The sequence below is a fragment of the Amphiprion ocellaris genome, chromosome 3 (assembly GCF_022539595.1).
Source record: "Amphiprion ocellaris isolate individual 3 ecotype Okinawa chromosome 3, ASM2253959v1, whole genome shotgun sequence".
Taxonomy (NCBI): Eukaryota; Metazoa; Chordata; class Actinopteri; family Pomacentridae; genus Amphiprion; species Amphiprion ocellaris.
Window position 1 is genome coordinate 5,258,576 of NC_072768.1, and position 20,486 is coordinate 5,279,061.

Consider the following 20,486-nt stretch of genomic DNA (forward strand, 5'->3'; position numbering starts at 1 on the left):
AGACTTCTACTTCCGGTTTCAAGGCAGACAAAAGCAGTGGATTAGACTAGATTCACGTTAGTCCCGCCCACGGACTTTGACGGGCGAGGTTGACAGATAAAATTAATTCATGATCCACTGCAACACAAGGACCATGAAATAATTAATTAAATCGTGAAATAATGAAATATGTTTTTTACTTAAAATAATTGTTATTTTAATAAATTAATGACATATTTAATAACACATTTATGTATTTAATTCCAATTTTAATTAATTAATGACATATTTAATTCCAATTTTAACTAATTAATGACATATTTAATTATTTAATGATATATTTATTTAATAACACATTTAAGTATTTAATTCCAATTTTAATTAATTAATGACATATTTAATTCCAATTTTAATTAATTAATGAAATATTTAATTCCAATTTTAATTAATTAATGACATATTTAATTAATTATTTAATGATGTATTTATTTATTTAATTTTGGCACTTTTAGTCCTCCATATTTGAGATGTAGTTTAAATGAAAAATGCATTACAAATAAAATGTATTGTTATTATTATTATTATTATTATTATTATTATTACTACTACTATCAAGACTGGGAAATAGTGTTAAAGGCCACAAAAACTTTAATTATGGAATAAACAATGATTTTACATCCTTATCCAGACATATGAGAAGAGCCATAATACACACAAAAATGTACCATTCCATGATGAGATTTCTAATTAATAGCATAGCTGTAAATGTCATTTGTATACTGAATAAACTTTTACCTGAACGGACAAAAGAAAATGTTGTTACGGCCCTGGGCCCTCAGCCAACTCCAGAAGGGACGAGCCTCTACTTGTTACAACCCGGCTGTCAAGGGTAGTTGGGTGGTAAAAAAAAAAGAAAAAAGAACATAACAGGAAACTGAATTATAGAGTGACGGGCTGTGATTTATTTTGAAAGAAAAAGGTGTACATGGAGATAACAAAAGGTGAGGGAGTTAAATGCAAAAGAAAATGGGTGCTACAGAAATAAAAGAACCAAACATAACCAAAAGCAAACTTGCCCGGAAGTTGCTGAACAAGTAAAAAGAAAAACATAAAGGAAACTAATGTACAGAAATTACATAATCCAAAAGTACAACGCTGTGGCACCCCTATCTATACTAACAGGGAATCTCTGATTGCCACTATACCGATTGCTGGCATTTACCTCCTCCATGGACACTATGAGCACAAATACCAATGTACAATACCAGGCAGCTCAGCTTCACCCATGAGCTGCCACCGACAAACTGAACGGATGAGCCTTTTGACAGTTCCCCCTGACAGCATGGACGTTGTTTGAGAAAAGTCATTGGGTTTTATGTTATTCTAAAAGAAAAAATAAACTTCCAGTGTTGCGTAAATCAATGCTAAATCCTCAGACATGGATGAATCAGGCCATTAGAAAGATTTAATAGATTCAGCCATGAAGCTATAGTGGTTCCAGGTGTATATATAATACAGGGTTTTCCAAGTACAGCAGGTTCAGCCTTGCTGTTTCTGTAAGTTTTAATTCATCTGGATACAAAACCTAAGATTCAGGGAATCCGTTGAATGTGTTTAAACAGTTACATCACCCTCTTATCCAAATTAATGAGGTTTTTGCCTTTATAAATTCTCTTAAAGCCGGTGGCAGCAAACAGGAAGAGACCAAATCATTCCCCACAACACTATTTAATGTTATCTCTATTGTGTGTTTGCACTACTCGTAAGTGTTTCGTTTATCAAAGGTTATCTTTTTCCTGTGACCACTGTAACAAGATAAATTTTTTTGAGGAGGAGAAATGAAGAAGCGAAATCCTATTACGGGAATTAATTGTGAGTTTTCTGGAGGAGGAAATCTGAGTGCTTGACACAAAAATGTGTGTCTATCGTTGTGTGTGTGTGTGTGTGTGACAGAGAGAGGCAGGTGACGGTGTGAATGCTGGCTGTCATTGTTCCTTAAGTGTCAATTTCCATATTTATTCTCGCTTGGTTCCCTTCCAGCGGGGTTATAATGTCTCTGTCAGGATGAAATGGACTGTCAGAAGCTGTTCATTGATACTGCACAGGTTAATTTGGGTCCGGGACAATGTCTTGGGCCATCGTACACGAGGATGCACAATTGGAGGTTGCATTTTTCTGCGTGTTGTCATTTTACCCCACTGCGCTTCATACTATTTAGTTTTCATTTTCACACGCAGACATGGTTGAACAAACTATTTTTCTTCATGTCAACAAAAGTAGTCCGCATACATTAAAATATACAGGCGCATCCCATCTTTTTGAATGCGCCACCAGTTATTGTGAATCATAGTGTTCATTTGTGTATTGATGTATTTCCAGAACATGTGACTCCTACATTAATTTTCTACTGTTGTCAATGAACAGGAACATTTGCTTTAGCATGCACTGAAACCGCCTCAGGGAAGCTGTGATTAATGCATCTCACTTAGCTCGGGCGCATCCACGGTCTTGCGACATGTTTTTGAGAGGCACAATTATAATCATTCAAATTCACGTCTTCTTTTACTAGCATATCACGTGAACATGATGCATTATAGCTGCTTTGGGACTGCAGCCATCCGTTTTGAGCCAAGGTTAAAAGATTTGATAATAAAATACGAACCCGTGAAAGTTGGCTGTCTAACAAACTGGGCGTGGTGGTGGTGGGGAGAACAATGGGGGTGTGAATGAAGCACTTTTCCTATGAGTTTGATGGCATGCATCATTGAAGATGACAAAATCTAAAAATTGTTTAGAGGATCTTATTAAATATGTATGAAACTGGATTTTCAAGGAGGGCATAGACAGGGAAATCCATCATCGCACTGTAAAATGCCGAAATGCCATTAAAGTATGAATATTTAGTGTAGTTTTCCCTGCTGCTGCTGTGCACAGTGCTACAGACAAGAGAACGCTGAAAACATGATTTTAATATTACATGTGACTTCCAAGCAAAGTTATTGTTCTCCCTTTGGTTTGAACGCATTAATTATAAGCAAAGTTCCCCTGATCCGGAGTATTTCGCATGGAAGCAGTGCATCTTGGGGGTGCCAAATAGCTTCTAGATAAACAGATTGTCATAATACCTCCACTTGTGGCGTGAACACTTTAAGATACTGTGCGAGGACTCGTCAACAAACATGAGCAAATTGACATTGGAACAGAGTCGGAACAATAGTGTTTACAACTACTCAATTAGAGAGATTAGTCAACCTCTCCAAGGTCACCAAAATAAAGGCGCGTTCATGTAGTATAATCCCTCTAAGTCAGCTATTAATTACTTTGTGAATGTCTGAGGACTAAAGGGCATTGTCATGGGCCAATGGCTTATGGAAATATCATCACGGTTGAGGAAAAATTTTGCCAAACCTTATTCTGAAATCCTTACCAAATGAAGAGTTTACTTGCACTGCTCTTTTCCTGTTTACTTCCCAATTAAGACCATTTTTATTCATTCTTTTGAACGCTTGTACATGGATACAACTGTAGAATTACACTGTGTACTTTAACTATCAAAGCTACGCCACAACCACCAGCATCAGGCCAAGCAATCGTAGCTGTACAGCAGCAAATATACATCACCTGGCACAATGATGCTGTTGTGAAGCACAGCTATAGTACCTCTCTGCTGTGAGCCTGCCAGCATGCTGTGTTGTTGTGAGTGGGGAGCCCACACTGCAGCGCAGCCTGGCTGTCTTTGGCTTATGTGAGTAGGTATGGGGGCGTATTTGCAGAGAAGAGAGAGAAAATGAGAGATAGGAGCCACAGCCAGAGAGCTGTCCCTGAATGATGCTGCTCTGCTCCCAGCAGCACCCTGTCAACTCCAAATGAGAAATTTCAGACATCCAGTGAGGTAGCTCTTGAAAGTGGAAATGTTTTCCCACCACTGCTGTGTCCTTTTTTGGACAATAACTTTAAAAGTTAGTTGGCTGACCTTCAAAGTGAAGGAAAGATAATGGATTCCATTCATCTCAAGGCATGTGTTAAGTTGATTGGTAGATGAAACAGTGTGAAAATGCATGCCGTTTCAAGATGAAATAAGCCACGCTGGCAACCTGTCGTTTGACTTCTTTTGCTTTGAACTGGTGGCCTGTTTCTCTTGAAAGGATTAATATGTAACATTTGTTAAAGTCGGAAGATACATGTAGATACATCATGGTCCAGGAATGTCACATTTACTGATATCATCACAACTCAACTAATGATGGTTTCTTGTCAAAGTCGACCTCTAAGTCGAACCCCTTTAGCGTCTCCTACATCTGTATGTGAATTTTCCTTAGTCATAGTTTATTATGAAAAAATTCCACAGCATCCATACTGTAGAAGAAAAAGTAAAACTTATAAAAACTTGTGGGGAAACGTGGCAGACACTAAAACAAGATTAAAAAATGTCTGTGTGGCATTAATCAGCCATGAGACTGAGAGGATACACACAAATACTTCTGAAGCAACAACAACTGAATAAACACAATGCTATGATCAAGGTGTGCACAAAGGAGCAACAATTGAAGGTCATTGTTGCCATCTTGGTTACCACATACTAGCTTGAAACCAATAGGGAAGAGTTCAGCAGCTGCAACCTTAGAATAATAAATAATAAATAAGTCAGAGCACAAAGACAAAAGCTTCCTCCCACTCAGTCAAAGCGACAGCCATCATCATGAATGAACATGCTGAGCAGGGAAAAAGAACACCAACAAGATAAATTCCCATCAGCAAGAAAATAAAAATGAAAAATAATTAGTCCGGTGTTGCTCCACAATTCTGACTCACCTCTGGTAATTGCTCAGAACGTAGGTAGATTAAAAGGTAGTTAAACTAAATATGGCAAAACTTGGATTTGATACTCAAATGAAAAAGAACAATAAACCCCACTGTTCTTTTCTGAGGTTGCTGGTTTGCTTTTTTCACATGGATGGAAGATTTTTTGGTGTTTTGTACCCATATGAAACCACAACACCTACATTACAATATAATAGGTTATAAGATAAATTCTATCATATAGATTAAACTTAACTTGCTGATGAAGTAAAAGTTTAATGGGGAAAAGTGGATAAACAAAGCCAGTGTTATTGGTCAGTTTTATCCAATTTTAACCAATTCCTGAAGGCATAAATCATATTACTGTACTGAATATCTGTAAAGACACAGGTCACGGGATGAGATTTACATAGATGAGGCTTTTTAAAGCTAAATTTTAACCTCAATGAATCCTTTTCACCCAAACTGCCCGTTAGTGTCACATTGCATGTTTTAGTACTATTTGAATATTGTTTTAAAGTCATTTTGAGAATAAGGAAAAGCCCCAAAAATGCCTTTACAGCTAGTTTTGGTTCGTGTTACTAAACTGTGGTGTGTTGGAATAAAACAATATTCTCAGCATCATTACTAAATTCAGCTGCCTGGACAGGTAGTCTGATATGATTTATACAGTGGGCCACTCTAAATGGCCACAGGGGACTCACAGATTTACCGTCTGCTGAAGTTGCTTTTGGCCTTAAATGGTTCTAAAGTGATTCCTAGCAAGTTAATACAACAAAAAACAAAAACCCAACAACACAAAATAAGTGAAATGATCTTGCTGTCTTTTAATTTTGCACACATTTTCCAATACGGATGAATTTCACAAATTAGAACCTGCTTTACATCACATCGTTACACATAAACAAACCAATCTTTAGAAAAAGTCCACCTATAACAAGAGAATCCTCCCGGCAATCATTGAATAGACACTGCACCAGCAGCTCCGAGCTTATTTTTTAAGTCTCCGGTGTGCATGTGTAATGTCTATTCTGAACTGCTGAGCAGACCGTTCTCCCCTAAAGGGTCAGCTGTCACATTAATCTGTGACCATTAAAATAAAGCAGTTTCTGAGCTGCTGAGTCGGCTTTTTTTTCAAATCCGACGTTCTTTCATGCCACCGGCTTACAGTTGAGAAGACAGGTGTTGAGTATGGAAATGATTCACTTAGGGGGCTTTGAACTTGAACATGTAGGGAGGGTCAGTGTGGTGTCCAGTAGGTCAGATCGGTGCCGAGAGCAGGTTCATACTCTCTAAAGCAGAGGTGTCAAATTCATTTTAGTTCAGGGGCCGTATTCAGCCCAATTTGATCTGAAGTGGGCCGGACCAGTAAAATCACAGCATAATAACCTATAAATACAGACAACTCCAAATTTTTACATTCTGAAAATGTTCACATTTAAGGAATTATCTTATTACGAAACATTATGAGCAACCTGAATATTAATTCAATTTCAACAGTGTTGTGCCTCAGTTTATCATTTACACATTGCAACTGACAGATCACAGTTTATCTACAAGAAGGCACAAAACTTTTAGTCACAGGTATCTGGAATTGAATGACATAGTATTTTACTTTATAATCAAAATAACAAGTCAGACAAAAAAGACAAAAAACAACAAATCCAAGACGAAATATTACAAAAATGAGACACAAAATGACAAAAATTAGACACAAAACGACAAAAGCGAGAAACAAAATGACAGAAAATGAGACAAACAACACAACACAAAACAAAGCAAAAAAGACCAAAAAATTAGACAAAAGTTACAATGCAACAAAAAATGGACAAACATGAGACAAAAAAATTACACAAATGACACAAATGAGACAAAAAATGCCAAAAAAGAAACAAAACGACAAACAGAAAACACAAGCGAGACAAAAAAACCCACACAATGACAAAAACAACACACAAAACAACAAATAAAGCAAAACACAAAATGACAAAAATAAGACAGAAAACACAAGCAAGATAAAAAGGAAGCACAAAAGTACAAAAATCTGAAACAAAATGACAAAAACATGAGACAAAAGTCAGACAAAAAAGAAATAAACAACAAAACCAAGACAAAATATTACAAAAATGACACAGAAATGACAAAAACGAGAAACAAAATGACTAAAAATGAGACAACACGAAACAAAACAAAAAAGAGACAAAAATTTTGTTGAAAAAGTTGGGGGAAAAAATGGACAAACATGAGACAAAAAATGCAGAAAAAGAAACAAAACGACAAAAAAACTGACAAAAAATACAAGAAAAAACCCACCATAAAATGACAAAAACAACACACAAAACAGCGAATAAAGCGAAACACAAAATGACAAAAATAAGACACAAATGAGACAAAAAGGAAATACAAAATGACTAAAACGAGAAACAAAACGACAAAAGTCTGCCAAAAAATTCAAAAAACAACAAAACAAGACAAAACATTACAAAAATGAGACACAAAATGACATAAGATCAATGAACATCAAACATGATTTTACTTTATGATCAAAACAACTTGTCATGGGCTAGAAATTATTTTAAATTTAGAAGTTTACAAATGTACAATTTGCAGTTAATGTCTTCTCTGTAATTTTTACGATGTGCAAAGTCGTCCTGCGGGCCGGATGGGACCCCCTGGAGGGCCGGTTTTGACCCACGGGCCGCATGTTTGACACTGCTGCTCTACAGGAACTATAGCAGTTCTAACAGCCATTAACAGTTGTCATCCTTAACCTTTTACTGCACCAGTGTTTGTAAATCATCTCTGATCAAGCTGAATGAAATATTGTGACTTTTTTCTCATCCTTTTTTGCACAAATCAAGAATTTAACTAATATAGTTTTAAAATTCTAAATGTAACACGTGTCGAGGGTTAAGCAATTTGTCGGAACTCACACATGCACGAAGCGCAAACTAAGAATTGTGATTTTCTGTTAATTATCCTTTAGCGTGTTTACTCATTGTTTGGCAAATACACCATTTCACAATTAGCTGTATGTGTGAGGCTCGTTATGCAGGCGCTGGAAATTAACAGCCTGTCTTCCAATTAGAGTGAGAAATTTGATAAAAAAAGGACTTCTTTTGGCGATGTGTTAATTACTCGATCCTACTCAGGAGACCCTTTACCCCAGGGTGACGTTACCATGTGCCATTAATTTACATGATTGAGATTAAACACATATTTTACCAAATTACAATACGGCAGATGCGCTTTCAAACGCTTGTGTATAAACATACATAAAGCCGCTCATTTTTCAGAGGAATGAGCACACATAGACCTTAAGCTTCCCGCTGTTTGCCTTCACTTTGTGTAATGCCTGCATTCATCTACCTGCTATAGTGCGAGCAAACAATGGAAAGCCTGGGAAGGATTTCGGATGCAACTGAAAAGGTACCTGAGAGGCATGCTTTTGTAGGACTTTAGGAAGTCTAGCCAGGCAATTCGCTGCCTCCGTGTGCTCTAAAATTGGATCAATAGCATTTAAACCTCACTTCTGGGATTGGAGGACTCCCACAGTTAAATGTCATGCATCTAGACTTTCTTTTGTTCAGACTTGTATTCATTTAGCATGTCTGTTCAGTGTTTTTCACAGAGATCTAAAAAGCACAACCCTCTGTTCACACAAAATGACATATTGTGAAAAGATGATATAAAATATGATCTTACCGGGTGGTTTTCTATTTGGGTACATGTAAACACACCAAAACAAAAAGGACAGGAAATGAGTCAGCCTACAATCATATAGCTCTGTGACGGCACAATTGGTGTGAGTCATACATGTGCAATTTCTGTCTAGTACAGAAATGTAAAAATAACTTTCACCTTGCAGACCTAATGCTGAAAAATCAGTTCTCGCCGCTGCCCCAGTTGAGAGGAGAGTTTGATTTCCAAGACCTTGTTTGGATAAATAGATTTGCCAGAGCATTACTTATAATTGCTAATTTAGTTACGCAACAGGCAGGGTCTGGATGGCTTAGAGCCTTTAGCTCGAGCATTTCCAACAAGCCACAGTTGAAGAGGACACTTTCTAATGCCCACAGAAACTCTGATCTATTGCTGTGTCTGTAGCTTATGCATTAATTCGAATAAATGGTGAGGCCAGTTCTCTATCTTTGCATACAGGCCTGTTGACCTCCAGACACAGCACTCTAAACTCCTCATTATCCCTCACATCCCTAAACATAATGGAGTTTATTTTCTCTCAATTTGACCTTAAAGACATTATTAGTTTGTTGTAGGATTTATGGTAATAAACAACAACATTTTGTGCCGTAACTTAGCATTTACAGATTATGGAAATGTGGATCCACTCATGAAACATTTTAAAATGGAAAAAACATTCCTGCAAATCTTTGTGCTACTTAAATTCCGTCTTATCTCCTTGGGATTTGTGGTCTTCCTGCTCTTTCTGCTCCTACAATGATCTCTGCAGCGCTTCAAGGGCAAAGAGAATTTTAAAACTTTTTTGTCCATTTGTCTGCATGACTTAACTAATGCACATCTTTGAACACAATTCCCTTAAAATGCTGTGTTTGATGGCAGGAGATTGCTGCTCATCATAAGCATAATTTCTATAGCTCTCTTTCAAGAAAGTCTGTGACAAATCAGTTTTTGACAGAGTACTTCAGAATCAGTCTATTACCTTTCATAAAAATCATGAGGCTGGAAGTTAATGTGGGATTTCTAGCCAAGACTGAATGGATTCATCGAAATTAAAAGAACACAAAACAAAACAACAAACAGCATTTCTTCTTTTAGTGTCATTTCTCCATGTTTCTCCATTATCATAATTTAAATCCAGTACCTGCATTCAGTGCTGATGCAGGAAGTAGTGAAGCTTTTGTAGCAGCATTTATGAAGGAGTGCAGAGTCCAAGTTTTATTCAGGGGGATACGAAACTCATAATAATATTTGCCTTTTTGCGTACTTTCAAAACCATAATCACAGTCTTTTCCTGACCTGACAGTTTTATTTGCTTACCCTGACCATATTGTATTTCAATCCTAGAATTGTTTGTTTGTGCTGCATAGAAAGTCACATAACAGAATTACAGGCAGGATGATAGAATTTATCTGCGTCTTCCAATACAGTCACAAATCAGCATTGGAAAAGTACAGTAAATTCGTTTTATGATATAACAATGTGATGAACAAATAGCTATGAAAGATCATAAGTCATAAATAGGTTACTTTGTTGGGGGACCCTCCTATGTGCAGAATATGCTTATTTAACTTGTAACAGTTTTAAATATTATTTTGTTCAATTATAGGGTCGTCAAGAAAATGATGACTGCCATCAATGTTTTAGAGCATCTCACCATAGAAAGTTTGAGGGTTAAACTTACTCATTAAAATGTACAAAAATACACAACAGTAAAGGTGTTCTTGGGGTTTCTTAAGAGGTATGCAAAGATAAGGCGGAAGCAAAATTAAAAGTGACAGACATTATTAGAAGCTTTGGGATTTCTTTTTATTTTGTGTGATTTATTTTATCTCTTTTTTGCCTTTTTGGTATTGTAGCATATTTGAAATAAATCAATAAATCAAAAAAATAAATCAAATCTTAAGGGATGGCTTTGAGACTTTGAGATTAATTTGAGCAGCCTAAGAGTCTGAGAAGTCCGTGTATTTATCTGGCAATTGGATATTCCGTTCTTAAACGGGTATTGAAAAACAAAAAACGAGTGGTTATTTGATCTTCGTTTTAAAATAAAAAAATTAAAATTGAAATACAATGTGTTTCTCCTTTTCATGATCAAAAAGGGATGTACGAAATTTTAAAAAATGCTTTGATTTTCATTTTATATTTAGAATAACAAAAAAATAAAATCAGTAAGAGACAGAAACGAAAAAGGGTCAGTTTTTTTCATTTTCTGAGACCGGAAGTGGTCATCAGCAAGTGTGAAGCCAAACGACAACAAGATTCTCAGAGGGCGGAGCCAGAGAGCAGCAATTGGTCAGACCATAGATAATATAGAAGACAGCGCGTTAGCGTATCTAGTCTCTGTATATCTATGGTCGGCACGTCTGGTAGCATCTCTGGCTGCTGTTGACCTTGTTTTTGGAGTAAAACACGGTAAGAAGATAAATACTTCTAACCAGCAGCATTGTCTTGTTGTACGTTCAGTCAGCGACTTGTGAAGAGTTGTGTTTTGTCGTGTTTGAGCAGTTGGTCCGGACGCGTTAGCTAGCTAAGCGGCTAAGTTAGCTAGCGGGCTAATAAACACAGGTGGCTAACTTACCGCTGAACACCTGTTAGTTGCTGCCATAGCTGTCCGTCATTATTAGAAGGAACTTCTCAACCTGTATTTCTCTGCTGTGTATTTTAGCTTTTAAAAACGTTATTTTACTTTAAGGTTAACTGACACCCGTTCAGCTGCACTGAAGTTTAACATTCAGCTGGTTTGAATTAAACTGCGCTTAACTTAACATTGCGCAACATTACCTCTCTGAATCTCCATAATTTCATTAAATTCCTTCTCTCTTCCACTGCTCAAGTTCAATCCAGTATATAAAATGACATTAATAGTGAATAAACTAAGAACCAGCCATTGCAGTTATTTATTATTGCATGTATTTGTAGTAAAACATGAGTTGAAACATCCTACTTTTGGATCTAGAACTGTACAAGCCGTTCATTTTCAGTCACCTGATGAGTTAAGCTCCCCTTTTTATGTGAGGTTGAAGCAGAAAGTCTGAGTTAACAAAGAAAGTTGTTTAGAATGTGCGATACCTGTTATCTGTGACTGAGGCTTTAGTTTTTGTTGAGCTGATTTACACGTAGAAACTTTGTTCAAGAAGATTTCTCAGTAACTCAGAGGACAGGCTGCTTTTTACACAACCTTGTAAGAGAATGTCTGTCAATGCTTTCAGCAGAATTTAGAAACACAACACTTCCTGAACAGATATTTTGAGGCTGTGAGGTTGAACGTTTGAGAGTATATCAGTGTGTTTGTTTGTGGTCTTTCTGTTTCTAGGTGGAAGCTGAATTACTCAGGATGACTCCTGCTCCTGTCATCTCTAAGCTCCTCACACATCTTTACCTGCACATGAGGAAAATCACTCCTGTAGAATGCAGGTATGTTTGTGATTTTTATAAGAAGCTGTTGCCTGGTGACCTGTCAGAAACCCATTATACAGAGTCAGCCAAAATAATGTTTACACACATCAGGAAAAGAAAAACTTGCATAAATATTTCAATACCAAATTAATTCAGACATCACGAGATTAATAAAAGTTATCTTTGGCCTCTACAATTACAAGAGGTGCTCAAAGTGGTGGCCACTGGCTTCCAGACATTTCTGTTGTGTTGTAGACGTCACTTGTTGATGCTCCATTCATGAGGGTAGCGCCATCTGTTGGGAAAACATCGTACAACAGGACACAGAATTACTGTGATTTGATCAAACTTAGAAAGAGGAATCTATATGTATAGAAGTACTTATACAAATGAAAAATATTTATAAGGTTTTTCTTTTCCTGATGTGTCTACATTATTTTGGCTGACTCTGAACTTAATGAGAACAAAACTGTCATTTAATTTTTGCTCTGAAAGCTTTAGTGAAAACCAGCTGGTGTTCTGCTTTGAAACAAACTGCTGTTGAGGTCTGTGTTTTTAGGTTTAACACCACAGTTTCTGAATGAACTGATAGTTTGTTTTTTTTTTCCCTGATCAATGTGGACATTATAATTGATGGTAACATTTACTGATCATATAATCAGCATGACAAAATAACAGTCTAACATTCTGACCACCTGACTAATACTGTGTTGGTCCCTTTACGCTGCTAAAACTCCTCTGACCCAGTGGTTCATCAGAATCTCTGGGGATGTCCTGTGGATTCTGTGGGTCCTGTGGGTTGCAGGGTGGGTCCTACCTAGACCAGGCTGATCCTGGATCATCCCACAGATGCTCAATCAGATCTGGATGTGGGGAGTGTGGAACCCAGGTGAACAGCTTAGCTCTGTCGTGTTCCTCGGACCACTCCTGAGCAGTTTGAGTTTGTCCTGCTGAGGGTGGCAGCTGGCATCAAGGACTGCTGTTGCCATGGAGACTAGGGGGTTGTTTGTCCTGCAGTGTTTAGGTGGTGGTACATGTCAATCATCCACATGGATGTCAAGGTTTCCCAGCAGAACGTTGCATTAGAACAAGATGATGGATGTTGTTCTCTTCAGCTGTCAGTGGTCAGAATGTTGTGGCTGATCGGTGGATCTGTCTGCCTTTACTCTGACATCCAGAGTTATACAAAAGTGGAGTATGTGTGCAGTGCTGAAGAGATTTACTTTATTGGATGCAGTTTTAGTGGTTCCATCAGAGAAAATCATATCCATATACAGATTTTTATTAATTCCAGAGCTGGTTCAGTAAAGATTGAAGACTACAATGAAAAAAACTATCAGACAGCAGACGGCTGCATTCAAGGTGAGCCCTGAACATTTGATCTGGAACAGGAATTCAATAACGGCAGCATGAGCTTAATTTCAGTCTGTAGCTGCTGAATTCATGGATGAATCATCTGGCACTAGAGAGGAAGACCATCAAACATCCACGTCAGCTGATGGAGGTCCAAGAGTCTCACCGAGCAACCAACCTACAGAGTGAAGACCTTGAATCTGATTGGACAGCCTCCTATTCAGCCACATGTGTGAACAAATGCCTCTAAGCTTATTTGTTTTCTAAAATAAATCTAGTTTGAGTCCTAATCTATGCCTGTGTGTTTGCTTCTTTACACCGCTGTTAACAGTTTAGGCTGTTGGATTATTCCAGATAAGACAAGTACAAGATACTTCAGAGCCGTTCTACCACGAGCCTGACAGGAAGAACTCCAACAGCTACTGAATGTTCCTGTGGTCCCCTCAAGGCTACAGGAGGAGTCCTACGAGGACGAGCCGGTCCACCTGATGGCGGCCAGTCGCTGCGGTTCAAAGCCAACACAGACTACGTGGACTTCTACTGGACCACACGGAGACCTTCAAACCGGACCAACAAGTTCAGCGACTCCCCGACTCGTGGGTCTGAGGACGCTGCCGAGCCTCGGTCCAGCCGGCCGCCTGTCTGTGGGTGTTTGAGTGCTGAGAGGTTTGTGGATGCATGTGAACGTATCTGTGTTGAAACAGCAGCTTTGGACTCAGTAACGCCGGGAAAAACCAAGAGCTCCTTTATTTGTGACTTCCACTAAAAAAACTGATGAAAATAAGTTTGCCAGGGTTCTGACTGATAACAGATTATTAAATAATGAAAATAATAGTTTAAATATTCCTTTAAACAGTCCTTTTAGGTCTACATTTCCTTTACACTGACTTCTTGGTATATGTACAAGTATTTTGGGTGGAATATACCAATAAGCCCAATGTTCAAGGGTTCTTCTGGGAATATACCATTAAACCAACCTTTCAGGTAAATGCTCCAGGATGTTAGGTAGAATATACCATCAGATCAACCTTTTAGGTCTACACCGGAAGATTTTAGAGTAGAATATTACTCCAAACCATCCTTTAGGTCTACATTTAAGGTGGAATACTCCTTTACACCAAGATTTTTTTGGTCTACATTGAAGGATTTTAGGTGGAATATTCCTTTGAACGAAATTTTTAAGTTTATGTTCGAGGATGTTGGGTGGAATATACCATCAGACCAACCTCCAAGGTCTACAGTAGTGAATTTTAGGTGGAATATACCATTAAACTCACCTTTTAGGTCTACATTGGAGGATTTTAGGTGGAATTTTCTTCCAAACCATCTTTTAGTCTGCATTTAAGGATGTTTAGGATGGTATATTCTTCCAAACCAACTTCTCAGGTCTACATTTCAGGTGGAATATTCCTCCACACTAACTTTTTTTGGTCTAGATTGAAGGATTTTTTCTAAACCACCCTTTCGGGTCTATATTTGGGGTTTTAGGTGGAATATTCCTTTTAACCAGCCCCTCAGGTCTCTTTGAGGATTTTGGATGGAATACTGGCTTAAACCAACATTTTAGGTGCATGTACAAGGATTTTTGGTGGAATGTTCCTTTAAGGTGGATGCGTGAGGACCGTGTAGGTGGAATACTTCCTGAAACCAACCTAAATTTCATGTTTTGATCATTATCAAGTGAGAAACCTCAATCCAGACTCCTCATAATGTCGTTTGAGATTTAAGCTGCTGTTATTTGTTTAGTCCAGACTAAATGACCGAAATCCACAACTGTAATTTTATTTCAGGACTTGGTTATTAAATATCAAAACAATCCATGTGACTCTAAAAACTCAACAGCTGTACAAACTCTAAGATTAAACTCTCCACAAGGATCCAAAATAAGTTGGACTTCTACATGAGAGCTGTAATTATTCTTCATCTACTTCCTGAAAAGTTTGGTCAATACAAAAGACAAAAACTAGTATTTTCAGCTGAACTAAAGACAGACTTTGTGATTTTTCTGCTCACGTGTTGTAAAGTTACTCTTTCAAATAAATACCCGCCTAACCCCCTGGAAACCAGCGTTTGTCCTGTTTTTGTGTTGCTCCTCGGCGACCCTAGACAGACGGGTCATAATGTTTTTTGAGCAACACACCATACTATGACATTTTTACAATGAGGGTTCTACTATGGAACCAGTTTGACATGTTCAGGTGTTCTTTGTGTGAAAACTCAGAGATTTCAGGTATCAGAAGGTGGTTTTCAACTTTCTTTGTTAACTTTCTGCTTCAACTTTAAATTAAATTTCCTTGACTAACTCAGCCCTCTGGACTTCCAGTAAGCTCTGTTCCTATTGGCTGTCCAGGTGGCTGCTTGGTGTTATCAGGAACACCTGAGCAGCTTGGTGTAATCAGGAACACCTGAGCAGCTCACTGTCTTCCTGCTTTATTTAGCTGCAGACAAACTTTTCCTCTGTTTCTCTTCACCACTGAACCGGGTTTGGCTCCATTGCTTTAGTTTGTTCTTTAGGCGTTGGCTTGCAGCTTCCAGCAGTAAAATCATCTTTAATGTGTTTCTTGTTGTGTTTTAGGGCTTTGTACTGGATAGTTGTCTTGGTAAAGGTGGTTCTTTAGCCACAGTTAGCACATGGTGCTAATGTGTGCAGTGATTAGTGAGTTTGGTGCAGCTGAGTTGTGTCTTTATCTTGGCTGTAGTGAGTCTTCAGAGGTTTTTGGTCAGACACATTCTGTATTCTTGTTTGTGAAGCAACGTTGGTTGTCCAGAAGGTAAGAGTTCCTGTCCTGATTCTCTGTTCTCAGAGGTTCTCTGGTAGGCTGCAGGAGACTTTAGCGTTTGGGTTGTACTAGTTTGGTTTTTGTACAGTTTCATTTGGATGACTATCTTGAGGCCCCTCCATGTGGTTTAGTGAGGTTTTCTGGAACAGTTCTACAAAGCAACCTGTAGCTTTAGAGACTTTGAGAGTTTTTAGGAAGCTCTGGAGACCAGACTTTAGAGCAGCAGAAACATTTGTCAGCAGTTTGAGCAGGAGAAGGTGAGCTTCAGAGTAGAAATGAGGCGGAAACCTTCTTGACCCGTGTGGTGAGGTCCTGTATCAAGAGTTTGAGCAGGTAGTGAAGAGTCTGTAGTTCTTTGGTCTGAAAGCACAAGAAGAGTCGACTCATTAAAGGAGAAAACAGGAGATATTGTTGGTTCTTCTGTTGCTCTGCAGTTTCCAGTTTCCTCAGACTGAATATCAAGTTTATATTTTAACTGATTTACCATGTGAGCCCAAGAAGACTTCAATAAACTCCCTCCATCCCCTGGACACAACATATTTTATTATGATGTTAAAGTTGTTTTTTTTTTTTTTAAATGTTATTGAGTTTTAATCATAGCTTCAGCATAGTTTTTTGTCTTTGCTCATTTAGTTTTGTCATCTGTGTGAAAGGTGCTAAACAAATAAAGCTGAATTGATAAACTGAATAATTGACTAACTCATGATTGTGACAACAGAAGTATTTTCATTGTGATTTAAGGGTTTGTTTCATTTTTAAGGTTGGAGTTAAAATCTTGACAGAGAAAGATTAAAGAAATAAACTACATTAAAAAAACAATTGAATCAAAGGAAAAAAAAACATTTAATACAATAAAACTTTTAAAAAGAAAATTAAACATTAAATACAATTATATTAAACAGACAAAATATTGAATTAAATAATTAAACAGAAGATACAAAACATAATTATGAAATTAAACAAATTTTTAAAAACAAAAATATTAAAGATTAAAGATGAAACATTTATTTAATTAAACATTTAAAAAATACATTTAAACAAGAATATTAAACATTTAAAAAAAACATTTAGATTATTAAACCTTTAAAAAGAAAAAAACATTTAATTTAATTAAATGTTTAATTACAAAATTAAATCTTAAAGACAATAAAACTTTAAATGGTAAACAGAAAATAGAATGAGCATTTAAAAAGAAAATTAAACATTAAAAGGTGGTAAAACATTTAAAAAGAAAAACCTTAAAGATTTAATCAAAAAATTAAACATTAGGAAAGAAAAGGAAATTTTTCAAACAAGCCAATAAAACATTTGAAAAAACAATTAAACATTAAAAAGAAAACATTTTGGAATCAAATCAGGCATTAGGAAAGAATAAAAGGTGAGAAAAGAGCAAATGTAAACATTTAAGAAGAATCAAACTAAAGACAAAAAATTTGAAAAGACAACAGTGAGACTTTAGAAGATCAAATTAAACAGAAGAGACAAAACGATCAAAAAGAGCTAAAACAGATAAAGTTCTTAAAGCGTTTTCTAGTCTGAAATGAAAACATCAAGTTGTTTCTTCAAACATTTCCTCTTTCTATGTTCTTGGTTTGATTGTGGACAGATTTACTAAGAACTCATTTCAGAAAACTGCTTTCCGGATAAAGTCTACTATTAGTTGAAGGCATTGATCAAACTAATGTTACCTTCTGATCTCCACAAACTTTACTGTTCAGCGAAGAGAATCAAAGTTTGTTGAGGATTTCTAAAAAACCCACAGGTGAAGGTCTGAGAAGAACTCAGATAGATGGTCTAAATGTGAAATCAAGACTCATGGTCACAAGTTTTAAGGCTTCTGTTAACCAGAAAGTTCAAACTAACAGAGAAGTCCTGAGAAACTTTCAAAATTTCAGTCCTCAGACTGTCTAAAGGTTCAAACTAACAGAGAAGTCCTGAGAAACTTTTAAGATTTCAGTCCTCAGACTGTCTGAAGGTTCAAACTAACAGAGAACTACTCAAGAACTTCGAGGTTTTCAGTCCTCAGACTGTCTGAAGGTTCAAACTAACAGAGAAGTACTGGGAAACTTTTAAAACTTCAGTCCTCAGACTGTCTGAAGGTTCAAACTAACAGAAAACTACTCAGGAACTTAGAAGATATCAGTCCTTGGACTGTCTGAAAGTTCAATCTAACAGAGAACTACTGTGGGACTTAGAAAATTTCAGCCCTCAGACTGTCTGAAAGCTCAGGTCCTGAAGACTTGGGAGGTCTCAAGGCTTTGGAAAGTCTTGGAACTGAGAGTTCCACCCTCCAGCACAAAGGCTGAAGTCCAACCTCCTGAGAAAAACGGTCGAGTCGAGACTCGAGTTAAAAAAAAAACTCGAAAACGACAAAAAATAGATGACAAATACGCAAAAAAAAGAAGAATTAGTATCTGAGCGAGTAGCTCAGGAGGATAAGAAGAGGACTACCAAGCGGAAGGTCGCAGGTTCAAGACCCACCACTGGCCTTTTTGTTTGTCTTTGTCAGAATTTTGATAAAACTTAGAAAGGGTCTGGTCTTGAACCAGCGACCTGCAGCTCCATAGGCAAATCCTTAACTCACTGAGCTACAGATCAGATACAAAGAAATAAATTCGTCGTCCCTTTGGCATCGTAGTTCCTGAAGTGACCACATGGGTGGAGCCAAGGCGGAGTCTGGGTGGAGTCAGGGCGGAGAGTAGGCGGGGAGGTGGGTGGCGGCCTCCCCCCTCTACTCCCCCACCTCCCCCCACCACACACCACACCTTCCCCCGCCCGACGAGTTTTTCGAGTCTCCACGAGTTCTTCGAGTCTCCACGGGTTTTCCCGAGTTTCTGGAGTTTCCACCAGGTCGGAGGCAGAACAGGTTGTCATGAAGAGGTGTTGAAGTCGGCCAGGATGGACTGACTTTTTACAGCGACTAGAAGGACGATGACTAGAAGAGCAGGTCTTTAACCACCATCCATAAAATCCATGGAGTCGACTCCAGAGAAATGAAGGAAGGTCAACTTTTATCAACCTCCATCCAGATGTTCAACTCGATATCTTTACTTTGAGATTTTTAGCACCACAAACCTTTAGTATCACACTTGATTATCCTTTATTAGGACTTTCATGGAATCCACCAGCAGATTTAGTTTTTGGTGACAAACTTTATTCTTGTCGTCGTGGGACTGCAGTATTTAAAACTCTTCCTTCTATTTGACCTCATGTTTATTAGTTTTAGCGGACAAAGTTTGAATTGTCAATTAGTCTCTTGAAAAATAAATAATAAATTGGATTAGTCAAGAGGTTTAAATTTCTTACTTTGTCATATTTCAAATATGACAAAAAAAATATAAAAATAAAGCATCTTGAGACAATTTGACCTGTAATTGGCATTATATAAATAAATTTGAAATAAAATTGTATGTATCTTGTAATGTTGGAGTAATTCAGCCATATATGTTAGAAAACACATTTTCTTTGTCTATTAATCTGTCGTTTTTTCCAGTAATTCATTTCTTGTTTTGGTTTATAAAATGTCAAGCCCAAATATATTCAGTTTACGGTCATAAAAACCAAAAAGATTTACATTCATGATGCAGGAATCAGGCAGTTTTTCACTTTTTATCTTAGTGTAGTCAGAAAGATAATTGATAATGTGTGAATTGTTGCAGCTTGTGAGCCGTAGAACGTTTTAATCTTTGGGGCCAAGTGTCCAAAAACATTTAAAACCAAACAAAACACTCAACAAAGGGAAATCTAACTTTTGCATGACAATGTCTAATTAAAGGACATTTATTTCCAACGTAAATGTGTGATATTCATCCTCTGGAGCTTTCTCTTCACATTGTCTTCCACCTGGACTGCTTTGGTCGGGAGCATGTGCAACAAACATTTGAAAAACTGCACTTTAACATCAATGAATGACACTGAAGTTTAATCTCTACATAAATGAGACTGAGTCTGCATGTGTGGCTCTTTCATTAACTCCTAAGTTTAGGGAAAGTTCAAACAAAAGAGGACAGTTCCGATACGACTTGAGAATGAGCTTATTTTGAACAAACATCTCAGACTTTCTGAGCTTCAGCACCTCTAGCAAGATAATTTAACAAGCAACTCAAGAGATCCAGAAGTTGGAGAGAGTTAGCTTTAGCTGAGCCAAAGAACATGTGGGATGCTAACCCAGCAAACATTTCAGACTTTTCTCTGTGAATTCTGAGAAATAATTTACTATTTAATGACAGAGCTACACATCTGAACTCATTAAAACAGACTCTAATTCAGTGCCATCCATCCATATTAAAGTGCAGTTACCCAAAATGTTTGTTGCATGAGCTCCAACAAAACCTGTCCAGGTAGAAGGCCACTTTGACAAACAGGAAGTGGACGATTCCAAGCAGATTTATAGAAGGGGGAACCGGACTGTACTAAGTGTGATCAAGTATAGAGGGGTGTTTTGTGTTTTTTTAAGGCTGATAATGATTATTAGTG

At 37.3% G+C, this 20,486-nt stretch overlaps 1 long non-coding RNA gene across 1 annotated transcript in view; it reads left to right on the forward strand.

Annotated features, from left to right (window-relative positions):
• LOC111562979 (uncharacterized) overlaps positions 1 to 20,486 on the forward strand; it is an 88,188-nt gene that overhangs the window by 64,093 nt on the left and 3,609 nt on the right. Inside the window, exon 5 of the long non-coding RNA XR_008601234.1 lies at positions 11,795 to 11,895. This is a non-coding gene — a long non-coding RNA (uncharacterized LOC111562979). The remainder of the gene's footprint in view (positions 1 to 11,794; positions 11,896 to 20,486) is intronic.